This window comes from Globicephala melas, chromosome 1 (genome assembly GCF_963455315.2).
Source record: "Globicephala melas chromosome 1, mGloMel1.2, whole genome shotgun sequence".
Classification (NCBI taxonomy): domain Eukaryota; kingdom Metazoa; phylum Chordata; class Mammalia; order Artiodactyla; family Delphinidae; genus Globicephala; species Globicephala melas.
Window position 1 is genome coordinate 75,811,407 of NC_083314.1, and position 12,945 is coordinate 75,824,351.

Sequence of the window (12,945 nt, forward strand, 5' to 3'; positions counted from 1 at the left end):
CTGCGCGTGGTGCAGTGCAGCCTAGCTCTGCTGAGCCGCCTTCTACCGCCCCGCCCACCCCGCTTTGCAGGCTGCTCTGGGATTTCCCTTCGCCTCCGTTTGGGGCTGCTGTTTCGCTTCGCCGACGGTAGGCGTAATGGATTTCGCACTTTGGGGATCTTAACTCTCCTTTCCCTGCGTCTGCACTTCACCTTTTTATCATCATTGTTATTATTAATTGTAGGGATGGTTGTATTTTACTAATGAAGAAGAGGGGGAAATCTTCAAATCCTCTTCTACCCACTTGCTTTTTTGAGGGGTGGAGTGGAAAGAAAGTCTATGTAATTTATCCATTCTTCAATCATCCGACAGATGTTCAATGAGCACGGGACGAGCACCGGGTGCTGTGCTACGTACTGGGGATACAGACTGATCCCCGCCCTACTGGGCTTTCTCACGGACAGATCAGCAGACAAAGGAGTTAGCAGGCCACTGGGTGCTATAACTGACATTAAACCATTTGTACAGTTAATTGCAAATGTAATAAGAGCTACAAAGGAGATGTAAGGGCTCCTCACACACAGGAGGAGTGTGTGTGAAAGGAGAGAATTTCTTGGAGAAAATGACATATGAGCTGAGTTCTGAAAGAAAGATGAATAGGCACTACCTAGGCTAAATGGAGGTGAAGAGTGATGCATACTAAAGAGCCTTTGGGAGGATTCTGAGGCAGAAAGGATGCAGAACAAGGGGGCCAGTCTGTGGCAGGCTGTAATTGGAGGCTGGTCTCCGTCGTGCCCCTTACAGTCTGATTCCTACACAGCAGCCAATGTGATCTTTTAAAAATATAAATCTGATGTTGTCACTTCCCTGCCCCAAAATGTCCAGTGAATTTCCATTTTGGAGCGAAATTCAGACTCCTCACTGTGGCCACCAAGGCCCTGCAGAAGAACTTGACCCCCAACCTTTTACTCCAAACTCACTGCTTATCACTGTCCCACTCACTCCTTCTGTCCAGCTTCCTTACTCCCCTTTTTTTTTTAAGATTTTTTTGTTTTGATGTGGACCATTTTTAAAGTCTTTACTGGATTTGTTACAATGTTGCTTCCGTTTTATGTTTTGTTTTTTTGGCCTCAAGGCATGTGGGAATCTTAGCTCCCGCACCAGGGATTGAACCGGCACCCCCTTCATTGGAAGGCTAAGTCTTTTTTTTTATTTTTAATTTTTTTTTATTTTTGGCTGTGTTGGGTCTTTGTTGCGGTGCGCAGGCTTCTCTTGTTGCAGAGCACAGGCTCTAGGCACGTGGGCTTAGTAGTTGTGGCATGTGGGCTCAGTAGTTGTGGCTTGCGGGCTCTAGAGCACAGGCTCAGTAGCTGTGGTGCACGGACTTAGTTGCTCCACAGCATGTGGGATCTTCCCAGACCACGGCTCAAACCCATGTCCCCTGCATTGGCAGGCAGATTCTTAGCCACTGAGCCACCAGGGAAATCCCTGGAAGGCTAAGTCTTAACCAATGGACCGCCAGGGAAGTCCCCCTTCCCCTTTATTTTGTTTCATAGTTCTCACGGCCACCTGAAATTACGTTTTTTGTCTTCTACCACCACTAGAACATAAGCTCCATAGGGCCAGGGACTTTATAATCTTATTCATTACTGTATCACCAGGGTCTAGAACAGTGCCTGGCACATAGTAGATGCCCAATTATGATTTGTCAAATATGTGTCTTGGGGAGCACATAGCAGGGGTGCCCAACTCATTCAGGGGTGTCAGGAAAATGGTACTGATGGTAGGGACATTAAGGCTGAGGAGTTAATGATTTTAGTTATTCATTTTTTTTTAGTTATTTAGTTATTTATATTTAGTTATTTAGTTATTCATTTTTTTTCAAGAGAGGAGAAGAAAATAGCATAGAGCAGAGAGGCAAGATGGAATGTGGCCTATTAGACGAAATGTGATTGGAGCATATGGTCCAAGTGGAGAGGTGAGAAATGAGACTGGAACAAAGATGCCAGGTCCCGGTAGCCCTCTTAAAAGGCAGTGTGGAGCCGTTGAAGGATTTTAGGAGGAAGAGTGGTAGCTTCAGAATTTGTATTTTAGTTAGACCATCCAGTTCTTGGTGAATGGATTGGAGGAGAAAAGTAGAGTGTAGGAGGCCAAGCAAGAGATGTTTCAGTAGCTTAGAAGAGAATAGACAGGGAGAAGGGTACAGGGAAAGGACAGAGTCAAGGATGAGCCCCAGGTTCTGTGAGGAAGAGGTTCTATTCATGGGGAAAAAAAACACAGGAGGAAGAGTGGGTTTGGCTGGAGGAGATGATGCTCTCATGATGGTCCTGCTGAAGTGTCTGTGAGACACCCAGAGGAAAGGTCTGGAGGGCAGAGTCACATCACAGAGTCCATCCCAGGAGAAGGATTGGGATTGGAAGTGGAGATTGTGGAACCAGAAAACAACTAGAAGGTTAGTCAAAGCCATGGATTATCTCTGTGGAGAGAGCATGACGTATGAGAAGAGAAGGCCTAGGACAAAACCCTAAGGAACAGACAGAAAGAGGACGCGAAGCCTGCAAAAGAGAAGGAACAGCCAAAGAAGTGGGAGGACATCCAAAGCAGCACAGTGTGGAGTCATGAAAACAAAAGAGAGTGCTTCTAGGAGGTAAAAAGTCCAGTCGAATAAGGGCTGAGCAGGGACTTTCCTGGTGGCGCAGTGGTTAGGAATCCACCTGCCAATGCAGGGGATGCGGGTTTGAGCCCTGGTCCGGGAAGATCACACATGCCACAGAGTGCCACAACTACTGAGCCTGTGCGCCACAACTACTGAGCCTGCGAGCCACAACTACTGAAGCCCCTGTGCCTAGAGCCTATGCTCCGCAATAAGAGAAGCCACCGCAATGAAAAGCCCATGCACCGCAATGAAGAGCAGCCCCCACTCGACGCAACTAGAGGAAGACTGCACGCAGCAACAAAGACCCAACGCAGACCGAAATAAATAAATAAATAAATTTATATTAAAAAAAAAAAAGGCTGAGCACTATTCATTGGACTTAGCAACAGAGGGATCATTAGTGACCTTGGCAAGAGCAGTTTTGGAGCCAGGAGGGTCCAGTATCAGCCCGTGGAGTGTAGGAAGTGGAGAGAGGTGTAGCAACTCATTCCAGAGGTTTGGCTCTGAGTAATATTACATGCATTGTTGCATGAAATCATCATAACAACCCATGAGGCAAGAGGTTTGGAGATGAGAAAACTGAAGCTCTGAGAAGTCAAGAAACTTCCCAATATCTCAGTTCTAGTGAGAAATGAAGCAAGGATTTCAATCCTGTATAATCACTCGGTGTTCAGCATGAATGTTCATGCTGAAACACCCTTCCTTATTGCCTCTTCTTGAGGGGAACAGGAGAGAAATGGTGGCGGCTGGAGGGAGCAAGGGTGGAGGTACAGGCCTCACACAGAAGACTCCTTCTACTGTACCTGGAGGGAAGAAACGAAGCCTGGATAACAATAACAGTAATAATTCCAGCCATCTATATGGAATTTTACAGTTCACAAGGAACATCTCAGATTTTTTTTGTGTGTGTGGCTGCGTTGGGTCTTTGTTGCTGCGCGCAGGCTTTCTCTAGTTGTGGTGAGTGGGGGCTACTCTTCCTTGTGGTACAGGGCCTTGTCATTGCAGTGGCTTCTCTTGTTACAGAGCACAGGCTCTAGGCGTGTGGGCTTAGTAGTTGTGGCTCGCGGGCTCTAGCGCGCAGGCTCAGTAGTTGTGGCTCATGGACTTAGTTACTCCACAGCATGTGGGATCTTCCCGGACCAGGGCTCGAACCCCTGTCCCCTGCATTGGTAGGTGGATTCTTAACCACTGCACCACCGGGGAAGTCCCTTCTCAGATACTGTTATCTTCAATGAGCCTCATTACAACCCTGCATGGGAAGCTCAGAACAATAAGGAATGTGCGAGCAGGCTCACAGTTGTTCAGTATTTGAATCATACTTCCTGTTGCCTCCACCAAATCGCCTTAGTTAGGTCTCACTCTCACTGTAATAGTCTTGTTCAGAGTTAACTTCATTCTTCCTGAAGTTCACCACTCCTTTGCTTCAAACCACACCAAGGACAGTCTCTGAAACACTGACAAGCAGGACCTTAAACAGCGAGAAGGTGCGGTTGGTACCTTAACCCATTCATTCATTCAGTAAACTTGAGCCCCGATTCTGTGCTTGTCTCTAAGTGAAGAGTTTTAAAGTTTCAGAGAAATATTAACCATGAGATTTGCCCTGTGACCATTTATAAACTTACAGAAGACTAAAAATATGCAACTGAAATATCTGGGAGGCTGTATGACATGATGGCTAAGAGCTGCTTGGGCTTCAGGGTAGGACAGACCTGAATTTAGGCTTGACTCTGCCACTCACTTGACCTAAGTCAGTTTTCTCGTCTGTAACATGGGGTTGTCAGGCTAATGCATGTAATAAGCACTCATGAAAGATTGGCTGTTGGTATCTTGAGAAAAATTATATGGGAGCATGTGAGGTACAAATACTTTCCATTTGCACTGGGCTTTACAAGTATGCTATGGTTATTGTTTAAGAGTTGGTTAATCAGAGACTTCCCTGGTGGTCCAGTGGCTAAGGCTCCGTGCTCCCAATGCAGAGGGCCCAGGTTCAATTCCTGGTCAGGGAACTAGATCCCATATCCTGTAACTAAGTTTCCGCATGCCACAACGAAGATCCCACGTGCTGCAACTAAGACCCAGCACAGCCAAATAAATAAATATTTTTTTAAAAGAGTTGGTTAATCAAACTAACTTTATTGCCGTAATCAATAAATCAATTGCCCGAGAAACAAGTCATTTGATGTCAGTAATCAGGAGGAATGGTGTATCTTCAGATCAGAAACCAGAGCTGAAAGGACAGGTTCCAGGTTGACTGGTAAGGTTTATCCATTCATTCATCTCTTGAGTATTTTTTGAGCACCTACTCTGCTATGCATGGCATAAGAGTGTCTCTCTTTGACTTGACCATGGAGGTGACAGTGGGACTGGGAAGGAGGCACCCTCCTTGGGGAGTTGATCTGAGACCCAAAGAGCAAGGAGCCTGTGACATGGTACTTGCCAGGCTCCAGGGCTGGAGTTTGCTATCTGAGCCAAGCCTACAGCTTGTCACAGGGCTGGCTGAAGTGGGATCAGAACTCTTGTGCTGGGTCAGCCAAACTATTTTTGTATTTCTGCTTTTCGCTTATATTTATTTCGCAGTTGTCCTCCCTTGGTGTTTAGCTAAGTCTTTTAAAAGTGCTGTGCAAGGGCTTCCCTGGTGGCGCAGTGGTTGAGAGTCTGCCTGCCGATGCAGGGGACACGGGTTCGTTCCCCGGTCTGGGAGGATCCCACATGCCGCGGAGCGGCTGCGCCCGTGGGCCATGGCTGCTGAGCCTGCGCGTCCGGAGCCTGTGCTCCGCAACGGGAGAGGCCACAGCAGTGAGAGGCCCGCGTACCGCAAAAAAAAAAAAAAGTGCTGTGCAGGGACTTCCCTGGCGGAGCAGTGGTTAAGGCTCCGCACTTCCACTGCAGGGACACAGGTTCGATCCCTGGTCGGGGAATATGCCTTGCGGCACGGCCAAAAAAAATACAAAATAAAATAAAAGTGCTGTGCAAAGGGGACCGAGGAACGCATTTGTGGCCACCTAGTACGTCCCTAGTGGCTACTGCAACCTGGGCGTTTGAGGTGACTCCCCTAAGGGCAGTGGTTCTCAGTCACCCCCTAGCGGGCATTTTGGAAACGTCTCTTTAGTGGAGACCAGGATTAGGAGGCACTTTGAGGATTTAGTGGAAGGACAGGAAAAGTAGACCATCTATAACATGGAGGACAGTCCTGCACAAAGAAGAATTGTCTCTCATTCTACTTGATTTTGGGATGTTCTGCTCAACAATATATGCAAAGGGCTTCCCTGGGGGCTCAGTGGTTAAGAATCCTCCTGCCAATGCAGGGGACACAGGTTCGTGCCCTGGTCCGGGAAGATCCCACATGCCACAGAGCAACTAAGCCCGTGTGCCACAACTACTGAGCCTGCGCTCTAGAGCCTGCGAACCACAGCTACTGAGCCCACGTGCCACAACTACTGAAGCCCGCACGCCTAGAGCCCGTGCTCTGCAACAAGAGAAAACCCCACTCACCGCAACTAGAGACAGCCCATGCACAGCAACAAAGACCCAATGCAGGCAAATAAATAAATAAATTTATTAAAACAACAACAACAATGTATGCAAATATAAAATCAAATATAAATCAGCAGGACTTCATTATATAATAATGCAGAAATGTTTTACAAGGTGTTTTTTTGTTTTTTGGAACAGCCCAATAATTTAGGAGGAGATCATTATGGAGAAGGAAGCTTAAATAAAATACATTGTCTTGACATTATTGCATCTGTCTACTCAGTGTATTAGAGCACTTCCAGCTATGCAATATACTTCGTTTAAAAGAGTTTCAATGCAGTAGCGTACCTGCAAAAGCAATGAACCAACTGCAAATATGTAATAAAAGTAAAGTTTTTTACTAGCTTCATTGAGGTGTAATTTACATACTATAAAAGTTTCTCCTTTTAAGTGTACAGTTCAATGATTTTGAGTAAATTTACAGAGTTTTGCAACAGTTAATCTCCATTCCCACTCCAGCCCCAGACAAGCACTAATCTATTTTCTGTCTCTACAGATTTGCTTACTCTGGAATTTCATATAAATAGAATCACACAATGTGTGGTCTTTTTGTCTGGCTTCTTTCACTTAACATGATGTTTCTGAGGTACATTCGTATCGTAGCATGTATCAGCATTTTGTTCCTTTTTATTGCTGAATAGTATTCCATTTAATGAAATACCACTATTTGTGTATTTATTCACCAGCTGATGGACATTTAGTTTGTTTCCATAAATAACGCTGCTGTAAATATTCATGTGCGAGTCTTCGGGTGGACAAATGTTTTCATTTCTTTTAAGGAGATACCTAGAAATGGAGTTGCTGGGTCACATGGTAACTCTATGTTTAACATTTTGAGAAACTGCCAAACTGTTTTCCAAAGTGGCTGCACCACTTTACATTCCCACGGTAACATATGAGCGTTCTAATTTCTGCACATCCTTGCTAACACTTGTTATTGTCTGTCTTTTTGATCATAGCCATCCTAGTGCCTATGAGGTGGTATCTCATAGTGTTGGGTTTTTTTTGCGGTACGCGGGCCTCTCACTGCTGTGGCCTCTCCCGTTGCGGAGCACAGGCTCCGGACGCGCAGGCTCAGCGGCCATGGCTCACGGGCCCAGCCGCTCCGCGGCATGTGGGATCCTCCCAGACCAGGTCACGAACCCGCGTCCCCTGCATCGGGAGGCGGACTCCCAACCACTGCGCCACCAGGGAAGCCCATCATAGTGGTTTTGATTTGCGTTTCCTTAATGACTAATGTTGTCAAGCATCTTTTCATGCACTTGGTGCCCATTTTTATATTATCTTTGGAGAAATATCTATTCAAGTCCTTTGCCCATTTTTTTAATTGGGTTATCTTCTAATTACTGAGTTATAAGAGTCCTTTATATATTTTGGATACTAGGCCTCTATCAGAGATATGATTTGAAAGTATTTTATCCCATTTTGTGGGATGTCTTTTCACTTTCTTGATGACATCCTTTGAAACACGAACACTTTTCTTTTTTTTTTTTTTTACACTTTTCATTTTGATGAAGTCCAATTTATCTTTTTTTTCTTCTGTCATTTGTGTTTTGGAATCATAAATAAGAAACCATTGTCTAAAGAGATTCTGGACTTAAGCTATAAGAAGATGAGACTTCTGGGAACCTTGGGAGGAAGTAACAGTATTTACATGTGCGAGGGACATGACTTATGGGAAGCCAGGGGACGGACTATGGCAGATTGCCTCCTAGATGGCCCCCAAATGATCCCCACCTCCTGGTGTTTACACCTTTATTTAGCCCCTCTGCCCCCCCCCCCACATCTGTATAGAAGACCTGTGTAACCAACAGGGTATTGTGAAAATGATAATGTGTGACTCCTGAGGCTAGGACCTTGTGGCTTCCGCCTTACAATCTCTTAGATCACTCACTGGAGAGGAATCCAGCTGCCATGTTGTGAGGACACTCAAGCAGCCCTATGAATTATTCCACATGGTAGGGAACTGAGGCCTTCTGCCAACAGCCAGCCCCAGTTCACCACCTATGTTAGTGGCTTAACTTGGAAGCAGAGCCTCAGCCCAGTCAAGCCTACTACAGATGATAGCAGCCCTGACCAACATCTTGGCTACAGTCTTTTGAGAAGCCTCAAGTCTGAACCATCCAGATGAGCCACTCCTGAATTCCTTACCCACAGAAACTATGTGAGATAACAAGTGTTTGTTGTTGCCTAAAACAAAAGAAAAAGAAACCACTGGCTAATCCAAGGTCACAAAGATTTACTCCTAGCCTTCCTTCTTCCAGAAAATTAAGCATTTTAGCTCTTACATTTAAGTCTACGATCCATTTTGCTTTGATTTTTGATTATGGAGTGAGGTAAGGGTCTAAGTTTATCTTTTTTAAAAAAATAAATTTATTTATTTATATATATATTTTTAAATTTTTGGCTGCTTTGGGTCTTCATTGCTGCGCACAGGCCTTCTCTAGTTGCGGTGAGTGGGGTTTTCTCTTGTTGCGGAGCACGGGCTCTAGGCGCACGGGCTTCAGTAGTTGTGGCATGTGGGCTCAGTAGTTGTGGCTTGTGGGCTCTAGAGTGCAGGCTCAGTAGTTGTGGCACACAGGCTTAGTTGCTCCGCGGCATGTGGGATCTTCCCGGACCAGGGCTCAAACCTGTATCCCCTGCATTGGCAGGCAATTCTTAACCACTGCGCCACCAGGAAAGTCCCTACGTTTGTCTTTTTGCATGATATCCAGTCATCTCAGCGCCGTTTGTTGAAAAGACTGTCCTTTTCCTTACTGAATTGCTAAGGCCTAGAATCAAATAGTGAATTTGTGAAGACATGTGGAATGCACTGAATCTTATTCATAAAGATTGACTTTTAAGCATTTTGATTTATCATATACTTTATGTTTTTGCAGCACAATAATAATTACGTATTGTAAAAATGACATATGATGAAACTTACATATTGAAATTATTAATTCATGGGCTGTTTTTGCTTCTGTTAAATCCTAATTTATTCCATTTAGGTTAGTACATATCTGACTATTTTATAATGTCTTGTAGGTAATCATGCCTAAGCATTTACTTATTGAAAACATATTTTGCTATAAAAAATAGTCCCATTATCTTTCCTTTATATGCCAATTAAGGCAACTATATTGATTCTCTTAAATTATGTGTGTAGGTAAGTCATATTATCTATAGGTTCATTTCAGGATAGTAGAGAGTATGTGAGGAAATACTTTTTATGAAAAGGGGTGCTCAGGCTGTTGGGCTGAGATCTCCCAGGACAGGGAGAGTGAAGCTTGGGAAGAGAGGCAGACCTACCTCTCCCCAGCTGAAAATCAATCCATCTTGCCCAAGCTAGGAGCCCTGGATTCTGTTTCATTATTGACAAGTTATCCCCTGACCAATGCCTTTGAAGAACACAGATCCAGAAATGTTGCCACGTAGCCAGCACTTCGGAAGCCAACTTGGGCTTCATTTTTTTTTTTTTTTTTTTTTTTTTGCGGAACGCGGGCCTCTCACCGTTTTGGCCTCTCCCATTGCGGAGCACAGGCTCCGGACGCGCAGGCTCAGCGGTCATGGCTCACGGGCCCAGCTGCTCCGCGGCATCTGGGATCCTCCCGGACCGGGTCACGAACCCGCGTCCCCTGCATCGGCAGGCGGACTCTCAACCACTGCGCCACCAGGGAAGCCCGGGCTTCATTTTGAGCAGGTAAAACACGTGTAGAAAACATGGGACGATTTTAAAACAATACAAAACAGACGCTGCAGACCAGCACAGCAGCTTTTGAAAATAACCGGCAACTAATGTAGCATTTGGCACACTGGAGGCACTCATCAAATGTGTCATTTGTGTCATAGGACCCTGGATACAAATCTTATCGGACGCAAGTCCGTGTGCCCAACGCATAGTGAGGCCAAACAATACCACAACGTCGGAGTTTGGAGAGAAAAAGATTTATTGCAGGGCCGTGCAAGGAGACGGGTGGCTTATGCCTTAAAAACCCGAACTCCCGGAAAGAAACCTTTCAGCAAAGCTCATTTATAGGAAAGGTGAGGGAGGGCTGTGGTTAGTTGTTGCAGACTTCTTTGGTGTCAGATCCTTTGTTCTTGAGGTCAGGTCACGGTCAGGTCACAGCATTCCTGTAAACCTCCACCGAAACAAATGTTATTCTCTATTCTGACGAGAAAGGGCAAGGTCCCAAAGGCTCAACCTTTACTCTCTGAGGTCCAGGCCCTGGCTAAAGGAGGGGGTCCTTGTGAGGGCCAGTTACCCTGCCGGGAGCGTTGGTGCAGCACCCAGTATGGGTCTTACTGCCAGTGCCCAGGCCCTGCTGAAGAGGCAGATCTCAGCTGGCGGCACCCTCAGGGCCAGGTCACCAGACCCTGCCCAGCCATCATCACTGAGGGAGCCAGGCGCCTAGGGACCCAGCCGGCCCTCAGGCTTTTCATTTACACTGGAGAGAATGATTTGTATAGAATTGATAGGAATACATGTTGTAGCAAATACCAGTCAGGTGAATTCCCAGCTCACAACGATTGCCCTTCTTTGAGAATAGCCCCAGCCACAGAGGTGGACCTCAAATAATGATGTGCAGTGTCCTTGCAGCTTAACCCTGACCTCTGGCCACCTCCTAGCGGGAGACAACTGATCTAAGCTGTACCAGTCTTAGATATGTGAAGGGAGAAACTGAAGCTGGTTGAAGCTGTTAGCTTTTTTAAAAAATTTATTTTAATTAATTAATTAATTTAAATTTTTGGCCGCATTGGGTGTTCGTTGCTGCACGCAGGCTTTCTGTAACTGCGGAGAGCGGGGCTCTTCGTTGCGGTGCACAGGCTTCTCATTGCAGTGGCTTCTCTTGTTGTGGAGCACGGGCTCTAGGCGTGCGGGCTTCAGTAGTTGCAGCACGCAGGCTCAGTAGTTGTGGCTCGCGGGCTCTAGAGCGTAGGCTCAGTAGTTGTGGTGCATGGGCTTAGTTGCTCCGTGGCATGTGGGATCTTCCCAGAGCAGGGATCGAACCCATGTCCCCTGCATTGGCAGGCGGATTCTTAACCATGATGCTACCAGGGAAGTCCCTGAAGCTGTTACCTTAATGGCAGTGTCCATATACTGCAGTTGCTGAGGCCTCCATGGCCTGGGACCCATGGAGACCGCCGCTGCCATTAGGCTGCACAGGGGGGGATGGGGCAGAGGTTTGCTGCTGCTTTGAGGCCTGGACCTGGCCAGTGGGTGGCTGTGGTGAGGGCTTGTAGCTCTGCGGGACACAGCCCTCATCTTGTCCCCGGGGCACCCCAGCTCACCCGCTGGCCCCGTGGCTGGAGGGCCTGGAGGGTCCCGGCAAGAAGGCCGAGATCTGCCTCGGCCTAACCCACTCTCTGCTGAGAGGACCACTACCAGGCTGACTGTTGGTGGAGCGGGACCTTTAACCGTGGCGCTCAGGGTCTCGGGCTAACAGCCGCGAGCTGAGGGGCCATGTGCCCGCCCCGCCTCATTACAAATCCAGGTTCCACAGCTGAGTAGTCAAGCGACTTAGGGCAACTTCATGACCTTTCAGAGTCTTAGGTTCCTCATCTCTAAAATGGGGAAAATAATCGTATCTGCCACATGAGAATAAAATGAGACTATGAGCATAAAGTAGCACAGAATAAGTACTCAATAAATATTATTAGCCCTTATTATAACCAACTTTATTTAGAAAATAAAATATAAAAGCCTCAAGGGCAAACCACATTGTGAGAGAAGAAACAGGACACTCACAAACTCTGTGCCTGCAGAGGGAAACAGGGAGGGGAGTGGGGCTCTAAGGCCAACAGAGCACATAGCACAGGGAGATCAGCTCGGTGCTTCGTGACCACCTAGAGCGGTGGGATAGGGAGGGTGGGAGGGAGACGCAAGGGGGAGGGGATATGGGGATATGTGTATATGTATAGCTGATACTCTTTGTTATACAGCAGAAACTAACACACCATTGTAAAGCAATTATACTCCAATAAAGATGTTAAAAAATAAACAAAGCCAACAGAGGAGGTAGGGGCAAATGTAGTATGTACTTAATATCCATAAATATTTGTGGAGTGAGTGAACTAGAGGGAAGTAAGATCACCTGCCCTCTTCCCAAGAACAAGCCCTGTGCAGCATTTCCTGGAAAAACAGGAAGTCTAGATGGGGCCGATTTGACATAGTGATGATGGTTCAATTCAATGCAACAAGCTGGCACCTACCCACCCTGTGCCAGGTCTTCTACTTAGAACGAGTAAGCCATTCCTTTGGGGAGCTCCAAGCTCCTTCCATAAACACAGCCCTAACTTGTTGCAGTATTTGGTGCCAAGCAGTGTGCTAGACACACATTATCATACTTCCACCTCACAACAATTTTGTGAGATAGGAGTTATCTCTCCCCTTTTATAGATGGGAAACAGAGGCTTAGAGTGATTAAGTAATTTATTGAAGGTCAAACAGCCAGTAAGTGGTAGAGCCAGGATTCAAACCAAGCTCGTCTCACTGAGACTGTATTCAGTATAGTCTATATTCAGTATAGTCTCAGTGAGACTATAGCTCCTATAGGGCTACAGGAACCTAGAAGAAGAAATGGTCAATTTTGCCTGGAGTGTGTCTGGAAAGACTTCACTGAGATAATTTAAAAAAACAAAAAGGCACAGCAAACAAGTGGTTCCCAAGTGTCTACTCTGTACCAGGCACTGTGCTTATCTCCCTGATTTCAGTAGTGACCTGGTGAGGTGGTGGTATTCCCTCCATTTTACAGGTGATGAAGTAGGCTCAGAGAGCTGTAGTCAGTCAGGTCATA

At 46.3% G+C, this 12,945-nt stretch overlaps 1 protein-coding gene across 1 annotated transcript in view; it reads left to right on the forward strand.

Annotated features, from left to right (window-relative positions):
• Positions 1-12,945, forward strand: part of GBA1 (glucosylceramidase beta 1) — a 21,890-nt gene continuing 8,945 nt past the window's right edge. Inside the window, exon 1 of the transcript XR_009563826.2 lies at positions 1-127. The gene's annotated coding sequence lies outside the window, so the exon portion shown is untranslated. The remainder of the gene's footprint in view (positions 128-12,945) is intronic.